Below are 11467 nucleotides of genomic sequence, written 5' to 3'. Positions count from 1 at the left end.
AGTATTCAGTGTATATACAGTATATATATATATATAGGTCAGTGGCCCTTGGCTTGGTATTGTTGGCAGAATTCGGCCCTCAGCAAAAACGAATTGAGGAACCCTGCTCTACTCTATCATTGCCATCATAACCAAGGTAGTATTGTGCCGTGTAAGTTTCCTGTACCTCAGGAACAAGGTATATATAGACTAATATTTCGGAATGTATGTATTTGTGTGTGTATGTGTTTGTAGGACAAAGCAATATTTTATTGTTTTAGCTTTATAGTATATAATCTTTTCTGCACACACAAACCTTTTTTTCTGTTTTATCTACTGAAGGCAATCATGTTCAGTCTATGTTGTTGGACTGTGTGCATGTGTGCATGACAATATGAGTACATATGCCTGGAAGTGTGACTTTCTGTGTGTGATTTTCAGTATTGGTCAACCTCAGAGAGGACCAAGAGAGCTTATGTTTTCAATCATTAACACAAGCAGCACAATACTGTGTTTAAATCTAACCAAGAAAAATAGAGTGTGTTTGTCCTTCTGCTGTTAGTGGGAGTTTATCCTTAGCAGCAATGGTCAATGTCCACCAAGCTGGCCAGGAAATCATGCTGAGGAATTCTGCTGCATGCCAGTATAACAGGACACACACACACGCTAAAAAATTGGGTGCGACTCCAAGTTTGAAAAGTAGTTACCCATTTTGTTTCCAAAAACAAAAAGCACTAAATTGGATGCAAAGCATTTTATATATATATATATATATATATATATACACACACACACACACTGCGTCTTTCCCAAAAAGACTCATGGCTGTATTCGATCAAAAGGGTGCTTCTACTAAATACTGAGCAAAGGGTCTGAATACTTAGGACCATGTGATATTTCAGTTTTTCTTTTTTAATAAATCTGCAAAAATGTCAACAATTCTGTGTTTTTCTGTCAATATGGGGTGCTGTGTGTACATTAATGAGGAAAAAAAATAACTTAAATGATTTTAGCAAATGGCTGCAATATAACAAAGAGTGAAAAATTTAAGGGGGTCTGAATACTTTCCGTACCCACTGTACTTCTACTTCTGTGTCTCAGAATCAGGCTGATTACTGTCACATTAATTATGTTTCTTTTTCTTACATAAAGGTTGTAATGGATGGATTACAATGTAACGAATGAATGTAAAAAAATATATATACAAGGAATGTTTGCTATTTTGGTAGGTATGAAAGTATAGATTAAAATTTTTCCTTTTTTTAGTTTCAACACACTTTCTGTTTAAGTTCCAGCACATCCGGTTTTCTCCACGTACTGATAAATATACAAGTATTGGCATCTCCACACACCCCTAATTCCCAGCAACTATTGCTGTTGTCTCACACCATCACACAAACATGAGAGCTGTCGACCGGCCTTCTGTCCAATCAGTGCTTGCTGTGTAGACAGAGGCGTGGGAAGATGTTTTCGGTTGGGGGTGCTGTGTGTGTCCCTGCTGGGTGAAGGGGGGGGGGGTCTCCTCAATTTGACAACTCCACAAAGCACTACAAGCGCGTTGATATGGACACTCGTTTAAGTGGCATACACACTGGGAAATTTGACTGCATATCATATTTTTTTAATTATCGATAGTAGCTGATCAATCTCGGGGGTTGGGCTCGGTCCACTAGGCTTACTTGTCTCCGTGCTCGTGCTGTGTCTGGTTCCGTTGCTCGTCTCTGTGCTCGTACTGGAGCTGGTTCACTTACGTCGGTGCTCGTGCTGGTGTTGTGGATGCCGATTTTGGAAAGTTTTTGCTGGGAAGGGCATTTTAAAAAAATCTGAAATTTGCCATTATCTCCTTGTATTAAAGTTTATCTTGTTCGCATTCTGTATAGTTCATGTCTGATACCACGCGCCAGCGTCACGTGTTCATGAGGATTGGGCTAATCATCCCATATAGAAAACATCACAAGTAAAATTAATCATGTTTATAAAGATAAACATGGGTTTATTATAGCCCACTTACAATTTACATTTCAGAGATCATTACAAATAAATTATTAAATGCTAAAACTGAATAAATTTAAATGAACAAACTTGGCGTTGCATTTTTTGCAACCATGTGAAAACAGGGGGTGCTGCAACCCCCCTCAGCACCCCTACTTCCCGCATCCCTGTGTGTAGATGACTAGTCATTGAGGTAAGAGTGTCATGTAATTTGCTGATTCATATGGAGCTTTCAGTTAATGTCTGAAACTGGAATCAGTCCCGACACAGAGATCAGGTCTAACTGGCTGCTGCCCGGCAGATTTAGAGGATTATGAAGACAATAGGCTCAGACCTTCTGAAGCTAGTCTTGTTACTGCTGTGAGATCACGTCTTGGATGTTTGTGTATTTAGGGACAAAATAGGATACGAGTAGGAGTGTTTGTGGCTGTTTGGATGTTATCGTGTGTGAGATAGCGCAATAGTGAGACTGATCGCTCCATCAGTTAACACCCATTCGCCTTGTGGTGTGCGTGCCTGTGTGAGATTACGGTTTAGGGCTTTGGTTGGCGGTGTGGTGCCATGTTTTATTCTTCTTGATATATGGTGGTTGAGAAGGAAAACTCCCATAATCCCCCATCTCTCACTGTCAACACCATTATGCCACAAACACACAGCAAACACAAACACATGTTAAAGAACATCTCTCTGACACTCGTTCTCTCTCATCTTTGCTCTTTTCCATGTGTATTTTCTCAGACAGTGATTTTAGTGTGTTGTTCATGACCGTGTGAGCATTCGTGTGATTGATGGAGTTGGTTGGTTCTCCTCAGCCAACCCTGTTGATTGGCTCACCTCAGGGTGTGTGGGTCTCATGCCACTCCCCTACAACCTCCTCAATGTTTTTGAAATAAGAGTCCAATGTTCACCAAGGCAACATTTATTTGATTAAAATACAGTAAAAAACATTAACATTGTGAAATATTGCAATTTAAAATAACCGTTTCAAATATATATATAGTATGTGTGTGTGTGTGTGTGAGAGAGTGTGTATTAAATGTAATTTCTATATATGATAAATTAAATGGGCGTACAATTTAACATTTCAATTGCTAGTGACAATTTGCCCCAACCTCACATGAAAAAATAAATAGCCTAAATTCACTTTGTCCTGAGACCATGGTTTAACTTTTCAGTTAAAACTTCCAGCAAAAATATGATAATTAAATGTTAATTTGATTAATAAAATTCAGAAATGTTGTAAAAAAATGTTTTAACTAATTGTTTGAAAGCAAAATACCATTTACTTAACAGAACAAATTAGTGTTAGATCGCAATCCCATAAAAGCTCCAATGGGAGTGTAAAGAGCGTGATCTACTGACAATCCATGAATTAAAGAAAACAGATGCAGCTGGATCATGTCCATAATGATCAATACAATCTACAAAGAACAGTGCAAATTAGCAACAATCGCAGACATACTTTTTTTGGCCGTTGAATAATGGCACTAACACCAGTAAACTGACTACCGCAAATCTTAGTAAATCCCGTTGTATGATTTATTGAAATACTCTCCTCCCTAATTTTGTGACTGAAACTTCTACAAATGCATATGCAATAAGGTCAGACGCAAAAATTTTATATTTTTTTTAACACCAAAAGTGAGTTTGCCCTGGAACTGGCTGTTGGTAAAAAAAATAAAATAACAATAATAATGATAATTATATATATATATATATATATATATATATATATATATATATGCGCGCTGCTTTTCCATTTTGCATTTACTTGTACTTTTACGTTCAATACTTAAGTACGAAAAGTATTTTTTTTTATCTTAAACGTACTTAAGTACAATAAATATTACATACTTTAAGACTTTTACTCAAGTAATATTCTAAACGGTGACTTCAACTTCTACCAAAGTAATTTTCTGGTAAGATATCTTTCAGGTACTTTATACCACTGATACACCAATATTTAACATACATTGGAAAGGTTTCCGTGACCTCTCATGAGATCTCGGCAAAAAGTCTCCCGATTTATTATATATATATACATATAACATTATATATTATATTACTGCTTCTCTAAATTTTGACTATCCTGTACCTATGCAATGATTTATTTAGTTAACGTGTTTAGAGGTGTGTGTGGTTCATGCGAACTGAGCTCTTGTGGCCTGTTGTTAGGAATATGAGTTAGTGAAGGCCCATGGAGCCAAGACAGGACCAGGCCACCTGTATGATGAATGACTGCTGTATTAATACTCCCCTAGACCTTCATATTACTCTTCTATTTGTCTTCCAGCCCCCAGGAAATATCATATGTAAAGCAGTAACACATGGTGTGTGTGTGTGTGCGTGTGTGTTTGTGTGTCGTATTAATAAATATATGAATCTGACATAATAAATAATTCTCATTGTTTATGTGGAATATGTTTCTGTCATCATTCAGTCTTTTTTTAGTCCATTTACTACACCATAAGGATTGTGTGTATAAGTGGATGCTGTAAACCTTTAAATCCAGAGTAGTTTGTGTTTTATATATCTCTATAATGGAACCTCTATAGTTGGCATCTAGCAAAGCTACTATTGTGGGGAATCACATGTTAACCTCCAAAAATGCTGCTATTCAGCCAAAACAAAGCAACCATAATCGGCCAGAGTCAACCAAATCCCATAACACTGCTCCCCCACATACGCACACGCACATGCACATGCACATGCACATGATCTAGAGCTGCACAAGAACTCGCCTGCTCCCACCTCTGTCCTCCCCAGCCCAAAACATCACACCCCCACACACAGAGATACACACTGGACCTTGTGTCCACTCACCTATGAGAGCAATTACTGCAGATAAGAGCTAAAAGAAGAGAAGGGATGGAGAGAGTGCAGTTTGGATGAGAGGTGTGCATTAAACGTCCAAAGAAAAGAAACTCTAGCTTCTCTCACACTAGTCTCTTTCAGCAGGAGATGGCAATTATTGAATGCCATGATGCTGCTTTTTCTACTCTCCCTTTTTGCTCCCTCTCGTAAATACGGTGCTGTAGGACACAAAGCCTCTAGAAATTGCATCCGTGTCCAGAAGTGTAACGATGATTTTGAGACTGGAACCATGAGAGAAACTGAAACAAACTTTCGCTTTTCGTGTTTGCAGAGTAAGTGTTGAGGTTTTGTGATGGGCTTTCCCATGACTGAATTTATTCCCTCCTTTTTTGCTCTTCCTCTTTCCTGCAAGTATGCAATTTCTCTGGCTCCTCTCCTCTCTTCTCCATTCTATCCTTTCTGTCAGGTCACTTGGTGACTGCCAAAAAACACTTTCTTGTCATATAACACTTCACCAATTTAGTTATCTGTCAAGAGTGCGAGTAGTTTGGTTTAGACAGACAAATAGAAAAGATTATGTAGAGGGCACATTAATCCATGTGTTTTCAAGAACATAGAAATACATGTCTCCCCAGATATAATGCCTACTCCATTTGGGCTGATGGAAGTTTTTGTGTCATATACTGTAGGGAGCTTTTTCGACCTAATCTGACCCTTAAAATTTCAACAGGGCGACACTCACACGAGATGTCGCCCTGTTGAAATGATGTGACTTGCAGTGTTTAATTAAACTAAGAGAACCCTCGCGCTCATTGGCTCCCTCTGTAGATATACTAGTAGTGTAGTATAGTTTGGTGATGTGACGAGTGAAATTAGACAATAGAACACACTTATTACTGTGCTTTAACAGAAAAGACAATGGGAGAATCAGAACACGAATGGCAGAAGAAGAAAAAATGATCTGAAGCCAGTAAACAGAAAGACAAAAAATGAGCGTAAACATTGGTTCTAAATATACAATTAGGAAAGATTGAATGAAACAGCAAATCCTGATGCTCAAGTTGATTCTTTTTTGGACAGGTAAGGGAATTAATTATTGAGTAGATCTCTCTCTAAAGCTTTGAGTGAAAACTCAGAGTTGACCATGCTTATCCTCTATGATAGGTGACAGTGTCTAACATCATGATATTGGTTCTTAAAGTACATGAAGAACAGCAATGCTAACACCAGCAAGATAACTACTGAATGTATTTTAAATTAAAAATCAGTTTGTTGAGATGTTTTTTTTAGCTTCTGTGACAAAACATTTTTATAGAGTAGGTATAAGCTAAGGATGTAACTTATTAAAAATTAATTTACGGAAAATATGTCTTATACATGACGGATATCACTGTAATTGGTGTTCTGAGATATCTCACCTGGGTCTATGACAGCCCTAGAGTCTGTAAACATCAGAAAGTGCAGCAGGATGCTATTGTCTAGCGACTTTAGGACTTTGATGTGTTGTCTGCCTGTCAGTCATTTTGTCTGTGTTTGTTGACATGTCTTGAAGGGCGGCGTTTTGGCGGTCTAAATTGGCAACTAAGTCTGGGAGAAGTTAGCAAAACAGCTAACACTGAACCTTTAAAGGGTTAGTTCACCCAAAAATGAAAATTAGCCCATAAATTACTCACCCTCAAGTCATCCTAGGTGTATATGACTTTCTTCTTTCAGACGAATCCAGTCGGAGTTATATAAAAAATTGTCTTTGATCTTTCAAGCTGTTAAATGCCACTCAGCGGGTGTTGCATGCATCAGTCCAAAAGAAGTTAAATAAAAAGCGCCCATCCATAAAAAAAGTGTCTCACATGGCTCCGAGGGGTGAACAAAGGCCTCCTGTAGCGAATCAATGCGTTTTTGTAAGAAAAATATCTATATTGCATTAAACAGTTTGAAAGATGAAAGACCATTTTTAATATAACTCCAACTGGATTTGTCTGAAAGAAGAAAGTTATATACACCTAGGATGACTTGAGGGTGAGTAATTTATGGGCTAATTTTCATTTTTGGGTGAACTAACCCTTTAATTTGTGGCTCAGTGGATGAAATTGTGACTGCTGACTGAGACGAACAAAACTCTCTGGTTAAAAATTCAACAGGAACTGTTCACTTTTTCATTTTCTTCTGAAGTCTATCTTTTTCTGAGACACTGACATAAATTAACAGTTCATTACATGATTAACAGAAGCATGCACAATTAGCAAAATAAGATTTCCAGAAGCAATGATCCACATGTGGATTATTTTTATCTTTAGAAAATTTCCATACAATGAAATAAACCTGGGTCCAATGTTGTTTTAGACCCCACTGACTTTTATTATATGGATCACAACAGTTCAAAATATCTTCTTTTGTTTTCTTGCAGGTTTGAAACAACTTGACAGTGACAGATGACAGAATCTTCATTTTTGGGTGAATGTAGCCATTACTTTAGTCATTCTGAGAGAGGTGGACATTTTCATCAGAAGTTGATGACTTGGCATTTTACTGCTGCCTCCTACTCGTCTGTGTTCACTAGTCTGGTGAGGAGTCAATCATGACGAGTGGTCATGACTTTTAGGTTACATCCCATTGACGTGTGTGTTTCTGCTGAAGGGTCATGTTAGAACTGAGATTACTACACATCGTGTTTTGTATCTCTGGAGAGGTGCATGTTCATAGCTGTAACCAGTAAGCACATATACAGTCCCCTCCACCTCACAACACTGAAGCATGACTCCACTGCCTTCTTATCTGGAGTATGTGGCTGTTATACTCGTCATTGTGAGTTTATCTCTTCATCAGTGTGTGAGTGAGCTTCTGCCTGCTGTCACTCTGCTGAGATAGACACCAGTACTTGAGAAAAACCTGCTGTGATATAAACAGGCATCGGCAGCCGCCCGAGTCCTGCTAAAAAGCACATATATGCACAGACAGCAGCAGACATACATATTCACAAGAACCAGGTGTGGTGAGACCATAGATATGTGCTCTAACTCTAACATTTACACATCAAAACATTACCTTTGAACACACACATACACACATGCATTGGGTGCCTGAAGGTTGCACTGTCCTATATCTTACAAGAATGTGTGTGTTTCGAATACTTTTATGTGATTTACAGACCCGAGCTGGCCACGTAACACATTTCGGGAAAGAGAGACAGACAGAAAGGTGCCCTTTTAATTACAAGACAGCTGAGTATAATGTTCCTTTGTCATCCGTGTCAGGAACAATGCCAGGTATTTGTGAGGTGTGTAGTGCTATTATTGTCCTTAACAGAGACATTATAGACACACGTCCCCACCCTTCTCTCTTTCTCTCTCTCTCTATCTGAATCAACATTAGGCTTTTTTATTTCAATTAAATTTTTTTAATATAATTTTCTCTTTGTTCTTTAATATTTAATATAGTTTCCCCCCCCCATATTTTCCTCTGTGACTGCTTGTTTTACTTTTTTCAGGGTTTTCTTTTCTTCTTTCTTTTTATTTTATTTTGTTGAAGTAATATCTTCTCTTTAATAGTTTATTTTCTTTAATGTTAGCACTGGTCAACAAAGCTTTATCTGCATGATTGTCAGCCTTTACAATATCGCTGAAATAACCAATATTTATAGTACAGAAAATAAATAGGGTGAGGTAAATCAGTTAAGAAAAGGTACTAAATGTAAAACAAAACAGAAGAAAATACAAATGGGATGAATCTACACACAAAATGTTGTATATGCAAAATATGGCACTCTCCTTCTCTGTCTCTTTCTCTCTCCAATAGTGCTGATTTAGATGATAGTAATATGAATCGACTGCATGTTCCAAACCCTCCAGACCTCATGGGCTGCAGTGCAGAAAATACACAACATTTATTGTAGTAACATGATAGCTGTGCAGAGGGAAAGAAAAGGAGATGTGTTTTTACACCTGATTAGATTTATGGAAAAACACTGGTAGTTTTGTTACAGAAATATGATAGAAAAATATGAAATAATTTTCCAAATCTGGTCCCTGCCTCCTTTTAAAGATGCTGTTCCAGACTCTGGTCGGGACCAAGTCCCAGTTGCAACAAACCCCTTAAATTATGAAAACTTTTAGTTACAATTGTGAGCACAATGATTCATAAGCTTGTTCCACATTATCTCTCTGAGCTTCATCTATATGCCCCTGCATGTACATTCAGGTTTTCATTTTTTGAAGTACTGAAGTACTTACTGTTCTGAGGTTTGGACTTTAATGCAGTAGATCATTCTGCGTTAAGGCATCTAAACTATCAAACTCTTTTTTGCTGAGCTTAAGCACATCATATTGCATTGCTCTTATGTCACTGATTATTGTTATGCTGCACATAGAGAACACAGAGTGCACAGAAACTGGTTCTGACAGAGCTGTCGCTTGTGTTGTTTTATCTGGAAGAGAGAGCTTGTGTGACACTGGTGGTTCTGAGGGTGGAGTGTTTGTTGTTATTGCATTAATCTGCAGCTGTGATGGTACTTTGAGTGTTAGCGGTTTGAGGATACGGCCCGGCCGCCAACCTACGCGTACACACACACACACACACACGTACACAGACATGCACACACATACTGTTACCTGTATAATAGCGCTCTATTGTTGGCGGCTGATCCTGTGTAATGAAATATGTTCTTCAAAACCACAGAGTGGCAAACAAGTCATTCTTTCAGAGGTGTGCTGACTATGAAAGAACCACCCGTAATCAGACACAGATTAGGAGATTAGCTATGCTGAATAACTGTCCCAATGTACCTCCTTGACACGGGGATTATCACTCATAACGGGGGTGAAAATGAGTGGAAAACCCAAGTGCATCTATCTGACCCGCTTGTGCATGAACTAAAGCTGTGACGTTTACTCCTCCTACTGTGTCATAATAATATGTTTAATATTTATATAGGGTCTTTCCTGTGCTCGGGGGAATAGTGCTTGGGCCTTATCCATAAGCATTATTCATGAAACATGACAGTTTACTCAAGACTGAGTGATTTACACAGGCACAAATTAATTCTGCTTGTGTTTCATGAATAAAGCCCACTGTTCTTACAAAAAGTGACTTATCTGGCAAATCTTAAATAAATAGTTCACCCAAAAAAATCTAAATTCTGTCATCATTTGCTCTCCCTTTTGTCGCTCCAAACCTGTATGACTTTCTTTCTTTCTAAGAAATAAGGAATTTCCTACTCTTTTTAACCTATGAATTTGCATGATTTTTCCAGTTATTTATGATTTACTGGATAAGGATGAAAGATTAGAATTTATTTAAAAAACAACAACAACAACAACTTTAAATTAATCTTTAATTAATCTTACAATTAATAACTGATATAATATTTTAGAGCTTTGTTGTAACTAAAAATTTAATTTATATTTTGAAAAATTATGTAGGAAAAATTCATTCAAAAATGACTGTGGTGTTTTGAAATTGTATTAATTTACATGACTTTTCTGGTGTAGAAACCACACTTAAAATTAGGCTACTTCATATATCTAGGTTTTTCAAGATAATGGGAACTCTGGTTATTTAAATACTTGTTTTGTCTTAAAGCATTTTAAACCATTTTGAGGCCCCTTAGTTGATAACCACTGAACTATGGACTGTGGTTTTTTTAATTTGTCAAGAAAAGTTTGGACGGATTTTGACCCTTCATTGCTGTCTCCAGAGGATTTGGTGATGTTTAGGTTTGGTGGTCACCTGTGCTGTTTTAGTGTTCAGTGTTCATTCGGTTTAGTTTAGTTCATTAGTTGCTTGCATATTTATAGTCCTCTTGTTCTCCCTGTTTTTGAGTAGCAATGTTCTGTGAAAGCAGATTTTAGTCAGTAAGTGGTTGTATTTACTTGGATAACAGCTCTCAGTGTGTTTTTTTGTAATTAAACTTTACAACGGCATCAAATATCAAATTATCCTAGTTGTTACAGCGTCCTGATGAGGATGGATCACTGAATGTCAAAAAATGTCACCACTGCAATGCAGATTATTGTAAAAAATAAATTTTCTTGTGCGTGTGTGTATGTGTGTGTGTGTGTGTGTGTTTTTAAATTAATGTTCCAGAGAGCAGAGCATTTATAAGCAGCGCTGAATGATGTCATCAGACAGGGACGAGCCCTAATTTGACAGGTACCCTTAATTACCTGTGAACTTTTAAACACCAAAGAACCACACACACACCACACACACACACATTTTGCTGTTTTTATCTCTATCTCTCTCTAAACGCATGCATTCCTGTCAAACCATTGGTTAGTATTAGACAAGTGTCAACATGGCTTCTCCACTCTTAGCGAAGCAGAATGTACGAGAGAAAAAACATGCTAGTTTATCATAGCCAGTGTGACAGGAACACAACAAATCAACATGCCAAAACGAACACTCCCTGATCCTCAGTTTTCTGTCTTCCCACTGCGAACAGAGAGACAGGTTGAACTGGATTATGTGTCTAGACTACAGAATTAGCCTAAATAGAAGGACATTTGTGTACTTCACCTGCAGATATTTATTATATGTGGCAGCTAGAGATTATGATACTGTGATGTTGCTTTCAGCCATTGGAGTGTGGGTGTTTCCGTCACTTGATATGGTGTTATATTAATTGTTATTTAAACCTGGTTAAACACTGGCATGGAAAGTATCCATTTACAACGTCATTTTTCTTCAT

The sequence above is a fragment of the Sinocyclocheilus grahami genome, unplaced genomic scaffold (assembly GCF_001515645.1).
Source record: "Sinocyclocheilus grahami isolate Dianchi unplaced genomic scaffold, SAMN03320097.WGS_v1.1 scaffold508.1, whole genome shotgun sequence".
Lineage (NCBI taxonomy): Eukaryota > Metazoa > Chordata > Actinopteri > Cypriniformes > Cyprinidae > Sinocyclocheilus > Sinocyclocheilus grahami.
The sequence above is the reverse complement of the archived record's forward strand: the minus strand, read 5'-3'. Positions refer to the sequence as shown.